A 25,661-nucleotide genomic window follows, 5' to 3' on the forward strand; every position below is an offset into this window, starting at 1 on the left:
CCCTACTGTTGCACTCTCTGGAGTGGGAATAGTAGTTTTTATCCCCTTCCCGCTATCCAACGCTTTCTCTACTGTTGCATTCACTGGAGTTGGAATAGTAAATTTTACCCCTACACTATCCAACGCTTTCCCTACTGTTGCACTCTCTGGAGTGGAAATAGTAATTTTTGCCACTATGCTATCCAACGTTTTCCCTACTGTTGCACTCTCTGGAGTGGGAATAGTAATCTTTACCCCTACGCTATCCAACGCTTTACCTACTGTTTCACTCTCTGGAGTGGGAATAGTAATTTTTACCCCTACGCTATCCGACACTTTCCCTACTGTTGCACTCTCTGGAGTGCGAATAGTAATGTTTACCCCTAGGCTATCCAACGCTTTCCCTACTGTTGCACTCTCTGGAGTGGGAATAGTAATGTTTACCCCTAGGCTATCCAACGCTTTCCCTACTGTTGCACTCTCTGGAGTGGGAATAATAATTTTTACCCTCCCGCTATCCAACTCTTTTCCGACTGTTGCACTCTCTGGAGTTGGAATAGTAATTTTTACCCTTACGCTATCCAACGCTTTCCCTACTGTTGCACTCTCTGGAGTGGGAATAGTAATTTTTACCCCTATGCTATCCAACACTTTCCCTACTGTTGCACTCTCTGGAGTGGGAATAGTAACTTTTTACCCCTACGCTATCCAACGCTTTCCGTACTGTTGCACTCTCTGGAGTGTGGCTCAATGGTTAGAGCGGCAGACCCTGATGCAGAGGTCTAGCCTGGGACCAGGGTTCAATTCCCCGCCTCGGCGGGTCTTGAGCTAAAAAATTCCACGGACCTGATAATTCTCACCTCGGTGCCTATTCCAATCATGGAGTCCCACTCTGTAACTCTGGACAATAGCTTGCTTAATCTCCACAACGGCCCCCACAACGCTAAGGATGCCTGGCCTCCACCTGGGGGGTGCCCAGGAGTGGACACCTCACAGGGAAAGCCAGGATGGGTTCCACAGCGGTATTCGTACAAGCGCCTTGAGACCCTTGCGGGTGAGTAGTGCGCTGTACAAGTATCAATTTACATTTACATTTACCCCTACGCTATCCAACGCTTTCCCTACTGTTGCACTCTCTGGAGTGGGAATAGTAATTTTTACCCTCCCGCTATCCAACGCTTTCCCTACTGTTGCACTCTCTGGAGTTGGAATAGTAATTTTTACCCCTACGCTATCCAACGCTTTCCCTACTGTTGCACTCTCTGGAGTGGTAATAGTAGTTTTTACCCCTACGCTATCCAACGCTTTCCCTAGTGTTGCACTCTCTGGAGTGGGAATAGTAATTTTTACGCTCCCGCTATTCAACGCTTTCCCTACTGTTGCACTGTCTGGAGTGGGAATAGTAATTTTTACCCCTACGCTATCCAACGCTCACCCTACTGTTGCACTTTCTGGAGTGGGAATAGTAATTTTTACCCTTCTGCTATCCAACGCTTTCCCTACTGTTGCACTCTCTGGAGTGGGAATAGTTATTTTTACCCCTACGCTATCCAACGCTTTCCCTACTGTTGCACTCACTGGAGTGCTAATAGTAAATGTTACCCTTTAAGCTATCCTACGGTAAAAATATTGTAAATTTCTTATTAATATTACGTTATAACAAATCAATTTGTATGTTTTTTTTAACTTACAATAATTATTTATTCATTTTAAGGTTATTTAAGTATTTTAAGTATATTTAAGTTCATTATATTTATTATTTCATTAGTTTTTAATTAATTGAAAGCATTTTAAAAAATTCGGTATTTTCACTAACTATATTTTTTACATCGATATTTTTGGTTTGATATTTTTGTACTTACCTGTTTGGAGATAGGAGTTCGATATTTTTTTATTCTATATTTTATATTTTTACCTCGATATTCTTGTAGTTCTATATTTTTGACATCAATATTGTTTCAGTGATTCCACCTTACCTAATTTGTAAAAATAAAATAGTATCAGTGTCCTTACTTTAAACCCGGAGTTTGTAGAAAAGGAGGTTGGGTTCCATGCAACCCATCATTGTCCACAACATATTTGCACTTCTCCAAGCTGTAACAAATGCAGAAAAGCAAAATATTACACAATTAGCAGTGGCAATCATTTCTTTAAGTGGTCTTGTGCGCATCACATGCCCTTAAATTCTAGCTAATACATATGCAAATCAGTCTTGACCCTGCTCCATAGGTGCAGTCCAGCCTTGGAGAGTAAACACATATGTTAATGCACTGAACACTACCAATCTCCTAATATCTGTCTTTGAGATGATACATTTCTACTTTGAGGCTAGCAGAGCAGATTGACAGAAGGAAAGCAGCCATGTCGAGTAGAAAATCAAAAAACTCTGGAAAGCACTTTTAATTGCTTACATTATGGATGGAATTGGCAGAGCATGATCTTTGCCTGACCTTTCATGGTTGGATGCCACATTTCTTGAGTATCACAACATTCTGTGATCCCAAGAATAGCAGACCTCGTGTAAACACCGGGAAAGGAGAGAACACTCTGCTACTGCTGTTCAGAACTCTCAGTCATTCGCTCTTGAAAGATGTTTATAGGTAAAACCAAATAGGTGGTCAACGTAAAAGCAATGCTGCATTTGCATAAAGATTGTGTTGGTATTTTATAAAGAGTGAACTTAGCTAGAAACAACAGAATGCTGCATTTCTTGGTGTCATGGGGCTAGAATTGGGAGGGGGCACGCTTTAAGAATGAGGGAGTCATCAATCCCTCGGTAGACGAAGGGGTTGTTGGCCCTTCTGTGTGGATTATCCTTTCATAGTGTTTATTGTCAATTGGTGGGCGCACACTGGACTGAATTTCATCGCCTCTTGCCAAGAGTGCATTCACTGCCCACTCCAGCTTTTGCAGACAGGAACTCATAAATCAGATGACATTAATCTACAAGAGATGGATCATGCAGGGCTTTAAAAAAATGCACCAGTACATCTGCAGAATAGCAAAGTGAGGGTTTGGCACACATTTCAAATGTGATACTTCAATCCTCAGGCCAAACAGAGGGTGTACAACTTTGTCTGGTCTTTTCTTTGTTTTGTGCTGCTTCACACTGAATGAAGACATCACTGCGGAGGGCTCTCTACATTGAATGTGTTAGGTTCACACAAGAGTGCCAGGCATGTCGAGCTTTGTCTCTGTGGCTCCAGGAAGCACAGTGTGGGCTTCCCCTGCTGCTGTGCCCTGTGTGTAAAAGACCTGGGGACGTGCGCGCCACATCCTTGTCTTGCCATGAAAGGGAAGGGCGAGAGGGTGAGAGATAGAGTCGTGGACACGGGGAGGCCTTGGAATGGGAAACGGCCTTTACAACGAAGCCGTTTCCACGAAATCTTTAACCACGCATGCAGTACAACGCATGCGTGGTTACCACTAATGCCTTTACCACGCATGCCTTTACTACGATGTTTGTAGTAAAGGCATATGTGGTAAAGGTAAAAAAAAAAAGGGGGGGCTTGGGGGGGTCTCCCCCCCAAATAAAACAACTCACCAGAAGTCACGTCGGCATCAGAGTCGTTTAAGAGAAATCGGGAAAAAATGCTGTTTTCTCTTAACGACGTATGACGTCACCACGCAAATAGTCGAGGAAAAGTTTATGCGTGGTAAACGAATTCCGTTGTAACGCATGCGTGGTAAAGGCATGCGTTGCAACGGAATTCGTTGTATCGTCATATATTCCCTTGGAATCAGATATCTGATTCTTTATCAGCCCTGTGTGAGCTTAAACCACTGTTTCATGATTTTGCACCAGTGCTGAGTAATACTGAAATTTGTACCTTCAGGGTCCCCCACTTACTTTCTATATTCTATACCGGGCACAACAACACTCACACTTACGTGTGCGCACACACAGAGACACAGCAGAGGGGCTCATATGCGCACGCCATTAACGGCAATGAATCAAATACAGGCAGGATTCAATACAGAGTGGGCAGCATGGCGTTCAATGTGGCAGGGCAAACCCTGTGTCATACCCACAGTGTGAATGTAACTGATCAAGCAGGGTCTAATTAGACCGTGCTCTGTCAAGCACTGTGGGATGCTGTTCTTCTCCATAACTGGACAGCCTTAGCACAATGCAAATGAGCCACTGACGAGTAATCCAGCAGCTGCACTGGACAAAGTTACACAGGCTCAGAGACTCCACTGGTGACCGCTGTTACCCTGGAACAATGATATTCTGAAAAACGGAAGACTTTGCTGCCGTAATGTACCTTTGTTTTTACACAAAGCAGTCTTCGACCCTTTAACCCAGCACGTCCATCGCTTCTGACCCGACATTACTCTCTACAGGTGCGTTGAATTTTGGTTCTTTTGATGGGAAAGATGAGCTGCGGAGTGTCCTTGTTGGAGCGCAGGAGCCAGGAAATGAGCCACTGGAAACTCCATCTTTGGGGAGAGGGATTTGTGCCCAAGGCTGCCCCGATGTCAGTGACGTAATGCAAGCTGAGCAAGTGAGCACAAAGCATGTAGCATGGCTGTGCATGACTGGACAGGGGTCTGTGTATGATTGGACAGTGGTCTATACCCATGCTGCAGTTCAGCAGCAGCAGCTAGCAGCATGTGTGTAACTGCAAGCGCACCTGCTACTTAAGTGTTGCCACCCTAGTGTAGTGTCTTTCCTTGATACAAACTGCACACGGACACAGCTACAGGCATCAGCTTCTTTATTCAGCTCCTTCCTCATACAGGGCTAATGGCTAACTGACTCCTGGGTCCCCCAGCTCCTCCCTTTCCGCCCGCCCTCGTCCCTCACTCGGGCCGGTCCTAGTGCCTGACCAGTTTGGTCACCGGGCACTTTGCATCAACATCATTACATCTCCTCCCTCTGTGAATAAAAGAAACAAAATAATATACACCACAGCAAAACAGCAAACTATTTTTCTTTAGAATTCTTCGATAAGGAGAGACGGTTTCGTGATCACACGTCTGGGGCGTGACTGGAGGTTGGGACTGTCGCGCTCATTCTCATCGGCAATCTCCATCAATGACTGACTGTGAGTTGGCAGTGTCTCTGGGTCTCTCTGCTCCAGTTTCGGTTCGGTCAGTAGCTCTTTGACACTGGGTCCGCATTTTTTGAAGTACGTCACATTCCTAGTAAGTCTTTTTCCATCGGTCTCTGCAGTGATCATGGTTCCTTTTTGTTGTATCACTTTGAGTGGAACCTCATGGTGTCGGCAATCAGTCTTTCTGTGCTGCTCTTGTCGTGCCAGCACCCAGTCTCCCTCTTGGATTTGAGGGGGAGTAGCATGACGTCGCTCATCGGCATAGTCCTTCATCCTTTCCTTCTTTATCTTGTCTCTGGCCGCGATCTCCTCATGATCAGAGTCGAGATACAGTTTGTGCGCTGCCATATTGATCATTGGTATTCTGGTGTGCAATGGGCGTCCTAGCATGAGAGTGGCAGGACATTTGCCTGTGGTGGAATGAGGCGTATTTCGGTACGCTCGCAATACCTCGTCGAGTGATGTCTGAAGGCTCTTTCCGGTGAGTTCTGCTTGCTGGATGGTCTTCTTGATCGTGGCCATGAAACGTTCGATCAATCCGTTGGCCTGTGGCCATAGTGGTGTGATCTTGCGGTGTGTGAAGTTGAGGTGCTGAGCAAAATCAGCATAGTCATGGCTGTTGAATGGAGGCCCATTATCTGACTTCACCACTAGGGGAATGCCCCATGCGGCAAAGACCTCTTCTAGGATCGGTATGGCACTCGATGCTTTCGTGGATGTGCACAGTTGTGCAATGGGGAATCTGGAGTATTCGTCCATGATGACCAGAACGTATTGGCCCGATTTGATTGGCCCAAAGAAGTCAATGGCAATGTGTTGCCAGACACCCTCCAGTAGTGGAGACATTTGTAGTGGTGCAGGGGGATCCGGACGACTTACCAGTTGACATTGCGGACAGTCTTTCAGGGTCGTCTCCACCATCAGGTCTAGTATTGGGAACCAGACTCTTTCACGGAGTGCTCTTTTTGTGGCTACTATGCCCCGGTGTCCCTCATGTGCTAGGTTGATGACCCCTTGTCTGAGTTGTCGTGGGATCACTATTCTGGTGTCTCGTAAGATGAGACCATTTGCTGCTATCGACAGTTCTTCGTGGACATGTTTGAATGCCGCCATCTCGTGGTTGTTTTGTTCATTGCTTTGCGTGTGTCTCCAGCTGTTAGTTTGGATCAGACGTTTTACCTCTTGCAGGGTGGCATCCGTTTGCGTCGCTTCACAAATGGCCTCCAGTGGAACGGCCGGAGGCCTCGCTTGGTCTACTACGAAGTGAATGTATTCATCCGCGATTGATTGTTCTGATTTGTTGGATCAGATGGGGTGTCGTGATATGTAGTCTGCAGGGTTTGCATCTTTTCCTGGCTTGTGAATTATGGTGTAGGTGTACTCTTGGAGCTGTAGGCCCCATCGCTCTATTCTCTGTGGCTTTTTTGCTCGCGGGTTTCCAAATATTGTGATCAAGGCTTGGTGGTCAGTTATCAGTGTAAAATGTTTTCCAAAAATGAAAATGTGGAAGTGTTCACATGCCCAGACAACAGCCAGGCTTTCTTTTTCTGGCTGTGAATATGCTCTCTCCGTGTCCGTTAGACTTCTGCTGGCATTTGCTACTACGTGCCGTTGGTCTCCTTCTCTATCATATTGTGCAAGGATGGCTCCTAATCCTACGGGACTGGCATCCACTGTTATCTCCGTCTTCTTTTTTGGATTGAAGTACGCTAGGTTCTTTGCTGATTCTACGGTTCTCTTGATCTCTTGAAATGCCCCTTCACACTGAGTGGACCACTGAAAGGGCTGTCCTTGTTTAGTGAGCATCCTTAGCGGGTAGCTTAGCGTGGCGTAGTCAGGTATATATCTGGAGCAGGAGCTGGGCATGCCTAGGAATGATCATACATCGCCTACGTCCTCCGGGCTTGGTGTGTCGTTTAGCGCTGCTACCTTTTCTGGGTCTGGCTTCATTCCACTTCCAGAGAATAGGTGTCCGAAAATTTTTAGTGTGGGTTTGTGAAGTTCACACTTATCTTGGTTGAGTGTGAGGTTCGCTTCCATCAGCGCCTGACAGACCTGATCCAGTGCTTTGTTGTGTTCTTGAGTCGTTGCTCCATAAACGAGGATGTCATCGCTGTAGTTTAGGACCTGTGGAATGTGGTGTATTGTTCTCCTGATGGCCTCTTGGAATATCTCTGCTGCTGATGACACCCCGAAGCTTAGTCTTTTATATCTGAATAATCCAAGGTGTGTCGAGAATGTTGTGATGTATCTTGACCTTTCGTGCAGTTCTAGTTGGTGGTACCCCTTGTTGAGGTCCAGTTTCGAAAAGATCTTGGCTCCATTGAGGGAAGTGATCATGTCACTGATGTGAGGGCCTGGATGTCTCTCTCTCTCTATTGCCGTGTTGGGCGCCCTCATGTCTACACACAGACGGACTCGGCCGGTTTCTCCCTTCTTTGGGACCACCACGACCGGGGAGACCCATGGAGTTGGTCCATCTGTTCTCTCGATGATGTCGGCTTCCAGCACGTCTTGAAGTTCCTTCTCCACGGCTTCTTGCAGGTGAAACGGGATTTTTCGGTGGTGTTGCGCCACCGGTGTGATTTGTTCATCTATATGCAATTTTATTTGGCAGTTCTTCATTTTTCCCAGGCCTTGAAAGAGCTTGGGGAACTTCTGGATGAGTGCTGGTTTTTCAGTGACTCTGAATAAGATGTCCACCAATTTCAATCGCTCAGCAGTGGCTAGGCTCAGGAGGCAGTCGGCTTCAGGCCCCTCGATGACATGGATGTAGGCTGGTATTGTTCGATCTTCATATGACAGTTCGGTCTCGAACTTCCCAAGACATGTTAGTGGCTTCTTGGCCATCCACGTATACACTTGTACCTGGGCATTAACTAGCTTTGGCGGTGGTTTCATGCGTTGGTACTCTGTTACTGGTAAGTAGTTTAGCGTTGCTCCACTATCTAGCACAAACTGGGTGGGGTGGGAGCCAACTCTGATGTCTAGACGCTGGTAATCTTTCAGCTGATCAAGGTCAGCTACACGGTAAAGGTATTCTTTTCGATCTCGGGGGATGGGCGATGGGGATCGAGATTCTCTTGATGACGACCGCCGAGATTGACATGTCCTGCAGGAACGGCAGCTGGATTGTGACGACCCAGTGGACGAGTCTCGTCTATCCTGGACTGCTCTGACATGATGACGACTGTTTGAAGGTTGGTGTTGTCGGTGTCTTCCCCCGTGGTCACTCTTCGGTACTGCCCTGCACATGCTTTCAAAATGGTTGTCTCTACCACATTTCCGGCATTGTTGTCCTAGTGCTGGGCATGCATCTGCATGCGGGAAGTCGTATCCGCATCGGTAGCATTTGAGTTGTCTGTCTGATCGTCCCTTCGTGTGACTCGTGTCTTTGTGTCCTTTGCTTGACTGGTGGTGATGTCTCTTGGATCTGGAGGAACGAGCCTGTGGTGGGGACCGTCTGTGCTCTTGTCAAGACTGCATTCTGAAGACTTGTTCCCGTCTCTCACTTTTCCCGGTTTCTATTTTCTTCGCGTGTTCGTCAGCTTGTTCATCTACTCTCGTCATCTCTACGATCTCTTCCAACGCGTAGCTTCTCTTGAGAAACTTGCGTCTCAGTGGCTCAGAGAGACAACCTTCTATGACTCTTAGTCGCAGGGCGTCCTCAGTTGAGAATTTGTCAAAATCGCAGTACTTCGACAATCGTCTCAGACGTGTTACGAACGCCCCCATTTGTTCACCTTTCTCTTGTGCGGCCAGGTTGAATGTATATCGCTCAAAGTCGATGTTCCTTTTGTGTAGGAACTTGAGGTCAAGCGCTTCACGTACTTTAGTGTAGGAATCAGAGGACTCTTCTGGCAGTTCTTTTATGATTTGTCCACCTTCTCTGCCAATCAAATTCTTGAGAGCATACAGTCGCTCTTCGAGGTCTGTCACTTTGGATGCTTTCATGAAGTCCTCAAAATCTTCTATCCATTCTTGCCATCGTGGACCCATGCTCCCACCGGATTCAAGAACGAGGGGCTCGGCGCTGCGTAGAAATGAGGCTCTCATCATGCTTGTGGGGGCTGGGTCGGTCATTGTATACCTGTGGTTTCTGACTGTTTTGCAGTCTTAGTTCACTCTCTGTTCTGTTCTGTTGCACTCGCCAGTGCTTGTTTGTTATTTTGTTACACTCGCCAGTGCTTGTTTGTTACTCTGTTGCACTCGCCAGTGCTTGTTTGTTACTCTGTTGCACTCGCCAGTGCTTGTTTGTTGTTTTGTTGCACTCGCCAGTGCTTGTTTGCTGTCTTTGTTGCACTCGCCAGTGCTTGTTTGTTACTTTGTTGCACTCGCCAGTGCTTGTTTGTTATTTTGTTGCACTCGCCAGTGTTTGTTTGCTGTCTTTGTTGCACTTGCCAGTGCTTGTTTGTTACTCTGTTGCAATCGCCAGTGCTTGTTTGTTATTTTTGTTGCACTCGCCAATGCTTGTTTGTCACTCGCCAATGCTTGTTTGCTGTTTCAGGCTCTTTGCCTGACTTCAAAATGGTCGCCGATGATCCCTCGCAGGGGATTGGTCAATGCTGCCTGACTCCAAGATGGCCGCGCGGGAATCTCGTTTCTAGCGAGATTTCAGCCGTTTTTCTTGGTTTCTTCACCGGGAACCCAGTTAATCGGCGCTTTCACTCACCGCATGCAGCCAGGATCCACCGCTTGAGTCACGACTAGGTAGGGCAGTATTCTTTCTCTTCCGCCGGCGAGGTGGGCACTCGGTGGGCGTTTTTTTGCAACGCGCTTCCGCTGCCGAGGTGGGCTCTCGGTGGGCGCTTTTGTTAACGCGCTTCCGCCGCCGAGGTGGGCACTCGGTGGGCGCTTTTGGCAACGCGCTTCCACCGCCGAGGTGGGCACTCGGTGGGCGCTTTTGGCAACGTGCTCGAACCTCCGAACGTGGGGTGAGCTCCAGGCGGGTCAATAACCGCTGGGTGCCGAGTTAGCCTTCTTCACGCATGCGTGAGGACAGGATACCTTCGTCGCCAGCTGTAGTGTCTTTCCTTGATACAAACTGCACACGGACACAGCTACAGGCATCAGCTTCTTCATTCAGCTCCTTCCTCATACAGGGCTAACGGCTAACTGACTCCTTGGTCCCCCAGCTCCTCCCTTTCCGCCCGCCCTCGTCCCTCACTCGGGCCGGTCCTAGTGCCTGACCAGTTTGGTCACTGGGCACTTTGCATCAACATCATTACACCTAGCTGAGGTGGTGCGGTGTGTACCGTGTGTTTGGGTCACAGGGCTGTCAATCTAGTAGTGCGTGAAAGCACTACCAATGACAGCCTCGGCAGAAATTATCGGCCAGTCCCTATGGTGCTCTTTAAAAGCTGCATTGATGCACGCGTGGCGCGGGTCTACTTTTTGTCGGACTTATTATGGGTCTTCTTTACGGCAGACTTGTGAGACGTGACTGACTTACACAAGCTGATGGACTCATGGCCCGTGACTGTCTCAGAGTCGGACCTCAGCTCATGTGAGAGCGTGAGACTGAGTTGCACAATCGACTACGAGAGTTGAGTCACTCGACTCTTATACTCCCTTGTGGTGGTCGTTGTGAATCGTGTGATTTGCAGGACCGCAGCAAACTTCAAAAATAAAGAAGCAAGTTAAGTTCTTCTTTAATTTAATATTAATACCTTTAAACTGCATGACATCATGCTTGGGGGCAGTGACAAGTGCATAGCCTGAAGTGTCTCCGCCTCCGCTGACCGCTCCGCGGCCATGCTCAGGTGGAGGCAGTGAAAACAGCCATGCCCGCAAGTAAAGGTTCTTCCTGTTTTAATTATTATATGAATAATAACTTCTGTCTTGCACATCATCGTGCATTGGAGCAGTGCCCAGTGCGTGGCCTGAAGTGACTTCGCCTCCCCTGACCGCTCTGTGGAAGGGTTCACACAGGGACAGCGGCACCAACTGTGCCTGCACATAAAAATTCTTCTTTTAATTATTATACTATTAATAACTTTTGTTCTGCATGAACAGTGCCACACACCGGCATTATATAAGTTAAAATGGGGACTGCAATTGGGGTGCTGTAGTCACTCCCTATGGTACAGCCAGAACTAAGGTGCTCCTGCTATGAGACTGCATCTAGCTTGGTATTGCTTCGCTAACTTCGCTGCCTCCTGTAAGCACGCCGGTCAATGCTGATGGGCTGGCCAACAAGGCATTGTCTGCTTGGAACACCACCCACATTAATAGAATACAGGCGGGGAGATAAAAAATACAGTGGAAAATGCTTTAGTACCAACCCCATATTGTACAGAGTGAGCAATCATACTCAGTCGCGACCAGCATTATTCACGGACAGGGTGTGGGGAGGGGGATTGGGGTAAATTTAATAATAAAAAAAAAACATACCTGTCCAACGGTCGGGCCGGGTCCAGCGTTTTCGCAGGTCTGGCTCCGCCTCCGTCTCCTGCTCTCCTCTCTGGCAGGAACAGGAAGCAGGCAGCCTCCCTCCCCTAAGTGTGAGCATGTCTGTTTACAGCCGAAACGCATAGTGGAGAAGCGAAATAAATCTTTCTTGAGAAATAATCCAGTTTGTGCCTTGAGAGTACGTTTATTCGAGAATTCGGGGACTTTGTGTGGAATTTGCTGCCGGTTGCTCTGCCGGCATACGTACCACCTCTCTTGGGTTCTTGGTTGGGTTTGGAGCATTTTTAAATATGTATATTTATTACCTACTGGCGGTCGCCAGTAGGTAGTTATAGTTAGGACCTAGTTTCCATAGGAAATCCGTAACATTCTATTGGGAATAACTTTGGCCCTGGTGGACGAATGTTTGCGAATTTCTCAAGGAAGATGGCTTGGTCCGCTGCGCTCATTCTGTGAAAGTTTTGGGGGGATTGGTGAAGTGGGGGCTGAGATAAAAGGGGGTCCTAAAACGTGTTTTTCCCATGTTATTTTCCATAGGACGTTTAGACACGGCTACAGCTCGAACGGCTGAATGGATTTATAAGAAATTTGGTAGAAAGGTAGAGTGTGGGTCGCAGTGACACGCTTTTGTTTAAATAGTGTAAATCCGTTCAGTAGTTGCTGAGAAAATTGAAGTTGAAATCAGTTATATATCTGTAAGTGCGCACGGGTGCGCGCACCTATGCGGGTGTGCGCGAGCGGCATTGTGATTTGCTGTTTAACGTCTGTCAACATTCGATTCGGAGGAAATCAGGAAGTGTTGTCCTCCATTTTGTTAGTGCGAGTGAATATATTGTACAGAACAAAGGGTTAGTATATGGAAAGGGGAGAAGGTAGAGATTGTCTGGCTGGGTAGGTTTTCTAAGGGGGTGCAGTATGGACCCTGAACGCGAAAAGACCAGTTGCGGGGTGCACGCACTCGGTCGCGCACCCCTATTTACAAGACTGTGAAATACTATAGTGGTGAGAATGGAAAGGGAGCAGGGTGGAGAGTGTTTGATTTCGTAGGTTTCTTGAGGGGTTTATTAAGGATGACAAAAGTCTAAAAGAAGTTTTTTTTGGCAAATAAGTTACGTGGTGCGCGCACCCGGTCGCGCACGGCAATCAAAAAACATAAAGAAAGATGGAGATAAATTACAAGTTTGAGTGTTTAGATCTAAGGTGGCTCTTAAAAGAGCCCTTGTGTTAATTGAGTTTTTTCTGCACTTATAAGTAAGTTCCGATGCAGAGTCTCATGTTACAGAGGAAAATTCTATTTCCCTCATCCGTGAAATGAACACCATCTCTCCGATAGATGCCTTTCATGTTGAAACGCAGGTTGTTGTTGTATATAGAACCCATGTTATATTCTCTGAGGAAAGCAGAAACAGATTTATTTACATGTTTCCTTGCTTTCTCAATTTGTGGACAACGTTGATTGGACCAATTCCATTTTTGTCTTTGGCATATATTTGAAAACACCAAGACAGTCCGAGGAATAAGTGACATCAATTGACGAAAGTTGTCTTTTAGAAGCATTTCCAGACCTACCCCTGTTAATGTGCCTAGATCATTCCCACCACAGTGCACAATTATCAGGTTAGGTTCAGGGAGATGCATAAAAGTTTTCACCAATGGTATCAATTGGTGACATCTTAATCCTCTTTGGCCAAACCACGTAATTTGCACATTTGGTAAGTCAAGGTTAGAAATTCGTCTGTTTGCAGCATATTTTTCACTCCAGTGAATATAACTGTGTCCTACAAGCCAAACCTTCATTTTCAAGGCAGATGCAGTAGTACTCCGATGGGTTCTGGAAGTGGAATGGCAAGTAGATGGTGAAAGTCATGATAAAAAAGTGTATGAGGTGTCGTGTTGATGAAAAACTGAAAATGATTGGTAGATTGTTATACCTCAAGATTGAAGACTACATTGTATGTTACTGTTTTTTTAAAACGAAATGTTCTATTGGTTGTGGAAAAAAAGAAATGTAAAAAAACAGTGGATAGGCAGGTGTGTTTGCAGGGAATTGCGCCTTTTTGCTTTGATTTAGAACGTTGAGATATGAACTTTTGACCTGTGCCTTTAGCCAGGTGCAGAATGAGCTCTTACCATGGTAACAGGCAGAAAAGGCAGAGGGTGAAGGGTGACCGTTATGTGACTTTGAAAATATTGAAAGGATAACCAAATGAAATGTTAATTTGATTATGAAATTGTGCGGGAACAAATATGATTGGTTGGAGAGACATATATGAGTGTGTATTGACAGGAAATCTATGCCATTATTCTTTGGTTGCAGTGATAGAAGTATTATTGAGAGCTCCGTCAAACGGCTATCGTTTTGCTACTATCATTGTTCTACATCTGATAAAGCATTGGTAAAGGTGAGTGTATAAATGTTTGTTTTATGATGTACCGTTAAATGTGGTTTGATCACTATATTAGATTATTTGACTTACAGTGTCTAAGCAAACACATTTTTGACTTTGTTACGGTTTTATATGTTTTCAACTACTGTTCCATTTTATTACATCACTGTTTTTAAACATTGTATCTTTGTTATTATTAGTTTAAAATTACGATTAATAAATTTGATTAAGGTTAGTGGACTTCAGTCATGTTCTTATGCTATCAACTACTGTTAGGTCTATGAATTAAATGTAAGTTAGAGACGGATCTGCAATGAATTTTGGGGGGGACGAAAAAAAATGATTTTTTGTAGGGGGACATGAACGTGTAATCAGTAGGTAGAGTAAAGCTGGAGGGGCTCTTAGAATGGGTAAAACAAGTGCAAGGCCTAATTAATATTGAAATGGTTCTTTATACAGATGTGAAACGTTCAGGTCCGGCTCTGTGTGTATCTGGGATGTATGTTATCTTGGGCTTCCACAGCAGACGTGAGGGGGGGGGGGAAGGGAGCTGAATTTCTGTGAAGTTAATGGGGGTTGTGCGCCGTTTTTTCACTTTCTTTCAAGTGTGAATTATAGTTTTGAATGTATTTATGGTATACTGAATAAACGGAATATAAAATGTAATAAAATAGACAGAAATAAATTGAGATTTGGGAGCGTTTGCACATAATTTGTAAAGTTGGTTACAGATCAAAAAAAAGAAATTAGCAGAGACACTGATAATGCAGGTAGAGAGAAAAATAGTAGATTATATGTGATATCGTCGACAAAAAGTGGGAATGCTTTAGGTATTTTAAACTTTAAGTTTGAGGAAAAAATTACAGTGTGGTTTGCGGCTGAGGGATGCAGTGGTGGGGGTGGGGTGAGAAGGAGAGGTGTCCCAGTACAATCAAATGAAAAATTGTGACCATGAGGTTGTACACAGGTTCGTGGAGCATATGCCTTCATAAATTGATGTAGAAGACCAAATATATATAGAGGTTTCTGTGTTCCGCCGTGTGACTGTATTTTCATCTCACTCCTGCTTTCCGTATCAGTTGCTTTGTGTTATCTTAGTGTGTGTATGTGTGTGTGTGTGTGCGTTCAGTCTGGGCTGAGGAAGTTTGTTCTGCAGGCAGACACAGATAGTCACATCAAAGTACTTGGCAGGTTTTGAAAATATTATTGATATAATTGAGATGGCTTTTGGAAGCGTTAGTCAGTGTATGTCGAGTTTCAGAATTACCGCTCGGTGGGCTCCACAGAGCTGAGGATTTGTTGTGTTTCTCTTCTTAGTCCGTTTGGTTTCTCACTTTGTTGTCTGATGGCTGGCAAAGAAGTGTTTGTTGTAGTGGAGATGAAAGGGTGATAAGTACTGAAATACGAGATAGCGTGTGCTCTGTGGAAGCGGGGGAGCAGTGATTAACAGTCTGAGTGAACCACAACTGCGGCGGTGCTTGGTTACAGTAATAAATTATTTTTTTGCCAGAGGTACGATTGATGCTATGGTTCACAACCCTCAAAGAAAGGCTTGAGTGACCGTCGCAGGCCAGCGGGTTGAACTATGAATAATTCAGGTTGACAAAAGAAAACATGAATTGAGTACAGCTGAGATTACGTCAAACACATGAATACAGTTTTAGCATACATTATTTCAGTTGTGAATATTGGATAAAAGAGGGAACGTATATATTTCAAATTTTTATTCACTGATGTAGTGCTTTGAAGCGAAGTTTTTGATGTAATACAAGTAAACATATTATAAAGAAAGTAGTGGGCATAGTTACTAGTCCATACAACACAAATGATGGAAACGTAGTATGAAGCAAAATGAATAACGTTTAAAAAACATATTGTACAGCCCCGCAATCAAATATATTAAATTATATTGCATGCAAGAAGGTGTCTTTTGATTTTAAGTTCAGTAATTATATATGAAAATGCTAGTGGTTAAACATCACCTCATTAACAATTAGTTTTCTGCATACGAAGCAGTAACAAGCTTGTTGTATGGTATTGTGAAAGGAAATGAAAAACGCGCCAAAAGCGAGAACTTGGCTGGTGGTGCATGTATGTTATCTGCCGGTACGTTTGAAAATTAGTACTCAGAACAACTCCTGTATTGAGATAATTTTTTGAAAGGTTTCAGTATTGGATGTAACATACAGGTTGATAAGCATGGGTAACATCAGTGTAATCATATAATTTTCAGTTATGAATCAAAAATCTTTCAATAGGCATAAAACAAAAACAGCACACATGTGTGTAAGGCGAAAATTGGAGTAGAAAGGGAAAATGGTGATAAACGATCTAAAAAGTCATTGTAACTATACACATTTATCAGGGCACATTTAACCATATTTTACGCAGCCTTGCTTAGAGAATATTTCAAATCAGATAAGATAACATAAGGTAGTGATTTGTTGAAAATAGAGCATCATGAAATGTTTTGAAGAAAATCGAGTAGGTGTGGAAAAAAAAATTAACTCCACAAAAAATAAAAAAATCTCACCAGCAGGAAATTGCAATGTCCAATGTCAGTAAAGCCAATAGGTCTGTTTATATAAAATATAAAAATAAAAACATAATAAGAAAAATTAGGAAGGGAAAAAACAGTCAAGATATCAATGGCTTGCATAACAGTTATCCTTCCATTGAATAGGCAAAGTAAGTGGCAACCGCTTCTAAAAGAAAGTCATTGTTATCATCCGAAAACAAGTCAGCCATCCAATTGAAAAGAGGAAATGAACATACATGGTCATTAATTACCGGAGCCTCTAGTAGCATCAGAGGAGAACTCGGTGAATTTTCAATGTAGCTGTGTGCCAAGAAATCTTGCGCCGCTGTGAAAATATTCCAATGACCCAGAATTCCATGTATCGCTGCAAAAGCCATAATCCCTCCGTCGGAACAAAGCTGTTCATGATCAAGTAACGGATTCATGAGATGATTGTAATTCACTTCAGGAGGTACGGAGTTGCAGAGACATAAGTCCAGGGCCCACATGAAATCACAGCTCAGACAATGAAATACAGGCTGCACACAGGTGAAATAGGAAAATCGAAACGATAATCCATATGATGCACTCAAAGTCGCGAGTGGCAGAATGCCATACTGGTCAAGCATCCTGTGGCGAAATAGTTCTATGTGTTCCAGCTCGTTTGCGAAGGCAGGACGGACATCCATTTTGTAATAACGAAAATAGGAATACAAAAGTTGCAGCTTCTGGTAGTAGATGAGGAAGTTCAGAAACATAGATCTGAGAGTATGGAGTGAGAGTAGCAGAATGCCTTTAAATGATTTGGTGCAAAAAAATCACCAAACTGTTGGTTAGTAGTTGCAAAAAAAATAGTGCAGCTGGGAAGTGGAGGAGCGTTAAAGATTATGAGAGTCACCTCAGAAAATTGTAAAGGAAGGTCACTATTTAATAAGGTATGCAGTTTTCTGCGAGTGTTGGCTAAGTGAATGAGATTTGTTTGTGAACAGATGCTTGGGTAGCTTCATTTAGGGACAATAAGGCTGTTGTTCAAGTCTTGGGATGGAACTTTGAGTTCAAGGCCGTATTTTGCGGCCAGATGGAAACGTCAAGGTTCCCATGCGTGGCTGGATGAAGTTTATTTTTACAGAGAGGCATATGCAGAGTGACTATTACAGACTAAAGCTTGTCGTTTAAAAAGTCATAGTAATTGACATTGTTTGAAAATAAATAATTACTGCTGAGTGTTAAGGTAAAATTCGGCATTATAGGAGATACCGGTGTACCTTTGAAAACACATGCAACATTACAGCGCTTCCTGTTAATTAAGTCATGCAATTGGTAGTGCCTGGATATGAGCGATTATATGCAGCATTGATATTTTTGACACTGTGTACTTATGAGTAGTGGAGAAGTGACGCAATGAAATGATGTTAGGTGAATGTAGTGTGGTTACGGAACGGAAAACCTTTAAAGAGAGTTACATTTAGTATGGAATACTTTTTATTTTTTAACAAACTTAGGTATGAGAATATTGCTATAGTGTCAGCGGGACTGTAAGTTGAAGTTTGATAAACATTAGTGAGATAAGTAAATTAAGGTTTATTTAACATGTGCAGCTAATAATCTGTGAGAAAAGGCAATAGTCTACAGTCTTGTAAATAGGGGTGCGCGACCCAGTGCGCGCACCCCGTAACTTTTTACGGCAAAAAAACATGTTTCTTTCGCGTTCAGGGTCTATACTGGACCCCCTGAGAAAACCTACTCGGTTAGATAATCTGTACCTTCTCTCCTTTCAATGTTCTAACCCTTTGTTCAGTAGAATACATTCACTCGCAGTTACAAAATGGCGGGCAACACTTTCTGATTTCCTCCGATTCTAATGTTGACAGATGTTAAACAGCAAATCAGAATTCTGTAAACTGTATATTTTTGCAATTTTAAACAATAGGCAAAATAACTAAACTTAAAGTTCAGAAACTATCTTCAAGTGTCGTCTGCCTTTGCACCATTACATTTTATTTTTAAACCACGTGAATCACAGTCTTGTAAATAGGGATGCGCGACCGAGTGCGCATATCCCGTAACTTTTTCAGAAAAAAAACTGTTGTTTTCGCGTTCAGGGTCTATACTGCACCCCCTGAGAAAACGTACTCGGTTAAATAATCTGTACCTTTTTCTCTTTCCATGTTCTCACCGTTTGTTCGGTAGAATATATGCACTTGCACTAACAAAATGGCGGACAACACTTCCTCATTTCTTCCGAATCGAATGTTGACAGACGTTGAGCAGCAAATTATAATTCCGCTAACTGTAAATTTTTGCAAATTTGGAAAAGAAGGCAAAATTATAAAACTTTAAGACCTAAAAGTATCTTCATGTCTCCTCTCCTTTTGCACCTTTACATTTTAATTATAAACCACGTTTCCTTTTCATTACACAGGATTGTTTCTCGGTTTCGCACATTCAATGCATAGACACTTTTTCTTCCTTTTTAGTCAGTTATGCGGGTGTGCGTGAATGGCATTGTGATTTGCTGTTTAACGTCAGTAAAGATGGAAATTCGGGGGAATTCAGAAAGTGTTGACCGCCATTTTGTTAAAAAACACCCAGCACATAATCTATGTATTTAGGAAATAAATATAGAAAGTAAGATTGTGTAGCAGTGCATATCAAAAATATTGCATGTAGTATCCTGGTAATGTATGGTAGATTATATTGTAAATGATGATTGATTTTAAAAAAATGTGGGTGAAAAATTTGGTAAATAACTGTGGTTCACAAAGAAATCTGAAACTTAGGCTTTACGATATATATTGGATAGAAAATTAGGGAATGTATCTGTTAGGCATGATATTTGGTAGAATGAGTGTATATTGTCTAATACATATGTCTGTATTATGTTAAGTAAAATTCAGTTGTCTATTTTTTTTAAAGAGTGTTTGGTGCTGAAAAGCAACAACCTGAGGTGAACGTGAGAGTATACAAACAGAAAATCCTTTTTTACAGGTGAGTTGATAATTTTTAAATGATAATTTAATTTTTGTGCTGATTACCATAATATGCATGTTTTTTAAGAAAATTTACACTGCTTCTCTTTTGCAGGAGGATTTTAATTTCTATTATAAACATGTCTGTACATGCTTGTAGTAGATATGTATTTTGAAATACGGTTCCATTGTTTATTGCTACAACCTTTTTATGGGTGGGGTCCATGTGTTATTTTCTTTGCAGTTTTGGTTCATCTATTCTTTGACTGTAACAGTTTGCTGTTTACGTGGATTTATTCTTGCTAAGTCATCATTATGTCTCTAACTTATGCTGTATCATTTGTGTACAGTCATTCTTCAGAAATTATAGAGGTGTATTATGACATGGCTGTTGGCGTGATGGGCATTTCGGATGCATTTTTGTGACTGTACTATCTATTTGCACTCTATTATATGCATTTGCACAGGTGTATTATGATGAGGTCAGTCGGACGCCATGGAGGGACTTACGGTGGGGCAGGGAGGGAGGGAGGGGGAGGTGTAGGGTGGAGAGATCTAAAATGTGGCCTATAGATAAATTCAGGAAAGTATACAATTCAATTAATAGAATACATTTTTTAGTATACACAGCATCGCATTTTGGAATGCAGTGCACACTGCAAAATTCATTTAAATAATTCAATTATGTACTTACTACAAATTATCTATATCCTGGTTTTTAGGTCCCTCCACCGTAGACCTCCCCCTCCTCGTCTGCCTGCCCCACCATAATTCCTTCCACGAGTTGCGGCTGAATATGGTTTCAATATGGTTATGATGAAATGTTTTCCATTAGATGAAATTTACATGTTGAGTATGCTGTTAAAGGTAAAAGCAACTGCCTCTGTGGGAAGTAGCAATCTGTTCAGTGAATGTTTAATTGGTATATTGTGAGTCACTTCTTCAGTTTGCATATAGTTTGAATCACAGTTTGTAGTGGTGAAGTTAGAAAATAGATCTCTACAATTAAATTAGAAAGTGTATACATAGTTCTACAGCACAGAAATGCAGAAAACAAATTTCACTTTGAAATGTGATTTTACAGCATAATTTCAATTAAAGAAATTAAAAGGGATAGTGTTAATGTGTAGGATCATAGTATCAGTTTCTTTCTAAAATAAAGAGGTAGGTCCTATATTAATCAATGTAGTTAATGTCTTAAAAAGTATGAAAATGTATGTAGTTCAAAGATTAGGTAAGGTAATTTTTGGTTAACTAATCATAAAAAAGATATAATTTAGTCCTTATATTTTTTTAAAAGGACACAGAAGATAGAAAATAAAAAATAAAATGGAAGATTACTCAGAAAATATGAATGTCCATTTTGAAATGGCAACTGAACTGATTGAAGAATTAATAGAAAGGAGTATTTGAAGAGGAAAATGCAACAGAATATGAGGAGTTTTTGGACTGCACTTTTGATAGTGCATATTTAGAAATGGTGGAAGAAGAAGAGAATTTGGAAGAGGAAAACAATGATGAAGTATCTGATGAAATGATGCTACATGTGCTTCTGGAATATGAATTATTAAATCAATAAAATTAATGTTGTTTAAAAAAAAAAAACCTTCAAGACATTATTGTTGTACTATTAATCGGTATTCTCTTTTTTGAGAATGACAGTAAAAGTTGTGATGAGGTGCATAAAAGATTAAAGTTATAGAAATAAAAAGCATTAGGAACAACTACAATGCTTGAAAGTTAGAATAGTACTTATATGCCTGAAAAATTACATTCATTTAATACATGTGTAATGATAACACAGATATGGAGTGTCATACATTTAGAAACAATATTCACTATAGGATCTTCTACTCTGACCAGAGACTGTTTCTTTGTCTTTATTCAAGTTATAAAATCAAGCAGTGGTTATAATTTGTATGTTATATGGTAGTAGGGGTCTATAATATTTTTTTACTTTTTTCCAAACAGATTGTCATTTATATCACAAACATCAATCACTATGCCAATGAGAAATGAAAAAAGAAAGCTGTATAAAAAGACATACCATTTGAAGAGAAAAGAGGCACAAGATTTACCTAATCAACAAAGGACGGAGAAAAACAAGAGTGCTCCTGGTAAGAGCAGCAAGGATTTTTTTTTTAAATTGTGTCAAAGGAAAAGTCAATTGGATAATGTTGAAAAGGAAAAACAGTTTTCAGTATCTACAAGGAGAAATGGAAGAAAAAAGAAAACGGTGTCTGAAAACAGTGGTGAGGAAAGTATGTACAGTAAAAGACGTACGAATCAGTTTGCGGAAATAAGGAAACGTATGTTTCATAAGAGAGTTGTTATAAATTTATTACAAAAGGAAAAAGTTTCTAAAAGGAAATCTGCTTTTTATAAGAAAAAGAAATATATAGAGGAAGTTGTGGATGATGCGTTCGAGACAAAAAAAATTGTTTATTTTAGTGCTTAAAAGAATAAATACACTAAATAAGGCAATCAGAGTTTTAAAAGCTAAGAGTAAATGGAAGAGACACATAAATAGAACTAATTTTTGTAAAAGAAATTCTGGTAAATGGATGCATACTTCAAATTCTGAGCCATTTTTTAATGAAGAGAGTTACTTTCAAAGTAACGATTTGTTGCATGCAGTTGACACCAGTGGTCGAGCGTATGAAGTGAAGGATGGCTGTCCTATTGAGAAAGAGAAAATTGAGGTCAGAAATACAGAAGAGGAAATAGGTGGAGAAGTTTTACAGGGACGTGTTCATGCTCCTGTTTATAGTTGGAATTGTAGCAGTATTTGCAGTGTACGACAGGATTCAATTGATTTCTTTCGCAATTTCTTACGTAAGTACAGTAAGGAAAGTCTAAAAAAAGAAATTGTAATGTTGCAAGAATTAGATCGTTGCAGAGTGAGAGAAAAAACTGGTTTGCAAGGCCATTCTCTGGCTTGTCTGTCAAAAAAAATATGCCAGAGTGTTTTTCATCACTTTAGGATGTTAGCAGTGCATCATACCAAAATGAGAAAATTTGTCAGAAATATGTATTATGCAAAAAGTCCAGCACTTAAACTTAAAGAGTTAAATAGTGCTCTTTTGCATGGATGTGCATTAGATGTGAAGAATATTTGTGCAGAAATTGAGGTAAGTTATTTTGGTCGAAATGAAGAGAATATAGAAACTGATATAGTTATAGAAGGAAATGTGTTAGAAAATGTTGGACATTTTAATACTGAAGAATTTGAACAGGAAATAACAAAATTTAAGGTGATTGCAGGTGAAAAACCAAATTTAACTTGTGTGTGTTGTCGACGCATTCATTACAAAAGTCAAACTAGGTTAGTTGATTTATATTTAAAAAGTGAAGATGAAGATAATACTCAGTGGAGAGAGTTTGCAACTTATTTGCTGGTAGAAAAGTATTTTGATTTGGGTTTTGAGCAACGTATTTGTAAATATTGTTATAATAAATTAAATGAAAATAAAATGCCTGCTAGAGCTGTTCATAATAATCTTGAGTTGATAAATATTCCATCGGAACTGAAGGATTTAAATACTTATGAGACTATTTTGATTCAATGTGTACATCCTTTTCAGGCTATTGTTCGTATGGAGCCTAAGACTGGGAAATTAAATCCTACAGATTTACAAGGAGGATTAAAGGGTAGAGTTGTATATTTGCCACTTGATTAAAAAAAAAATATGGAGACAATTGGTATTGAAAATGTAGAAGAGGAACCTCTTGTTATTCTAGTTAATGGTGTACCTACAAAGAGTAAGAAAATCTGGCAAAATTTAGTGGATGTTAGGAAAGTGAAAAAGGCAACGTTGTATTTAGTCAAAAATAATAAATACTATAAAAATGTGTATGTAGAAGAAGAAGATGTAAGTGATGAAGAGGATAATGATTTGTCTATTGGACACATTGAAAAAGTCGATATGTCCAGAACTGAAGAAATTTATGAACATTACAGTGTTCATCCACTGCATTCCAAAGAAGCAATGGGGGATGCTATTGAATTATTTCAGATGAAAAAAGCAGAAGGAAGTCCTATTAGTGTGTGGGAAGAAAGTTTGGAAGGTCGTTGTTTCCCACAGTTATTCCCAACAGGTGAAGGTGCGCGATATGATGATCGACCTATGCAGATTCCTGCATCTGAGTACCGGACTACAAGATTATATGCAGAAGATCCCAGATTTCATCAATGTATTCCATATTTGTTTCATCTTCTGTTTGAGAGTGACTTATCTGGTCTTTCTTATGCAGTAAACCATATCTTAAAAAGTGGAGTGCATCTGCAAAATGTTTCAGCAAAGGATTTTATGGATAAAGTGCAACAGAAAGATAGTGTTTTGGATTCTCACCTAATTAATTTAATGGCATGTCAGCGTGGTACTAATGAATATTGGTACCATCGTCATGGAGATTTAAAATGCATGCTAAGAAACTTGGGAGCACCAACATGGTTTTTAACTCTAAGCTGTGCAGAGTATGCCTGGGAAGATTTACTTGAATATCTTCGAGAGGCGAATGTAAATATTGAAAATATAAACTACAAGACACCAGGAGAATTGTGTTCGTTGGATCCGGTTAATGTTTGCAGATATTTTAATCATAGATTTGAAGCAATGATGTCGTTTATTACAAACAAGAAGAATCCACCGCTTGGTGAAGTTTTGGATTTTTTCTGGAGAAAAGAGTACCAAGCAAGAGGTGCTCCTCATATTCATATGTTACTATGGATCAAGGATGCTCCCAAACTTGGAAAAGACTCCGATGACACTGTACTGTCTTTTATTGAACAATATGCCACTTGTGACATACCTAACAGTACAACTGATAAAGACTTAAGAGGAAAAGTGTTACGATTTCAAAGACATCGTTGTGGAAAATATTGTCTGCGAAAATTCAAATCAAAGGATAAGTTCTATACAAAATGTCGTTTTGGATTTGCACGACCGGTGCTTTCAAAAGGAAGAGTCAACAATTTGATGTCATCTTTGCGACATAATATCACAAGAAGATCACCCAAAAATACATACAATTTAAGAAGAGGAGAAGAGTCCAAATATATAAATGACTACAACCCTGTCATTTTGACCATGTGGAATGCTAACATGGATATACAATATGTTGCGGACAACTCTATTGCTGTGGCTCGATATGTAACGTCTTACATCACGAAATCTGAAAAGACGGAACTGAAGGCAATGTGGGAAGATATTTCTCATGAAAAGAGCCTAAGCAAGAAATTGTATACATACAGTTTGAAGATGTTATCACATCGAGAAATTGGAGCATATGAATGTTGTGATCGATTATCATCAGCAAGTCTTTATACGAAATCTCGAAGTATCCTGTGGGTGAGTTTAGGTCTAGCAGGAACACAAAACCGTGTTTTGAAAACTGTGCAAGAAATTGAATATTTAGCACAGAAAGAACCAGATAGTACAGACATTCTGAAAACAAATATGTTGGATACATACTATCCAAATAGAAGTACTCTGCTTGAAAATATTTGTCTGTATGAAGTACTTGAAAAATACACTTTTAAAAGGAATATTAGAGAGAATGTTGAAAAAGGTATATACGCTGTAATTGGAAAGGAAGGATGTCTGGTGAAACAAACAAAAGGACATTTGATTAATCACCATAAACTGAGTTGCGAAAATCCAGACAAAAGAGAATTTTACTATTTAGCTCTTTTGCAACTCTTTAAACCATGGCGTACTGAAGAGGAACTACTTGGAAACTTTGTTAGTTATGAAGATTCCTTTAACGCATCTAAAAGTAGTATAGAATGTCCTGTTTTTAGTAATTATCTTAAAATGTTGAACGACGAAATAGAGCAAGAAGCAACAATTGCAACAGAGATTGCTAGAGAAAGTTCACAAGACACTCAAAGTTCAGCATCGTTGAGTCAGGATCCACTGGGAGAACCAATTATCCGAAATGAAGCAGCCACTGCCATGGATGAGGTGGAAAGAGCAATGCAGCAAGCTCAAGAGGATATAATAAATTTAGAAGAATTGGAGAAGGAATTTAATCTTGAGCAAAGACAGATATATGACGAAGTGACAGAGCATATTGAGCATGGTTTTCGTCATGACAAAAAAGAATGCGCATGTATGTCATTTGAACCTATTCGACTATATGTAAGTGGAGAAGCTGGAACAGGGAAATGTTTTCTTATAAAAGGAATTAGTACATATCTACAGCAAAGAATTCAGTCACCATTGTCTTGTGTTGTAACAGCACCAACTGGATTGTCAGCACATAATATTAAAGGTATTACTTTACATCGTTTACTGATGCTGCCAGTTGAACATGAAAATAAATTACAATATCA

Source organism: Lissotriton helveticus, chromosome 9, assembly GCF_964261635.1.
Source record: "Lissotriton helveticus chromosome 9, aLisHel1.1, whole genome shotgun sequence".
Lineage (NCBI taxonomy): Eukaryota > Metazoa > Chordata > Amphibia > Caudata > Salamandridae > Lissotriton > Lissotriton helveticus.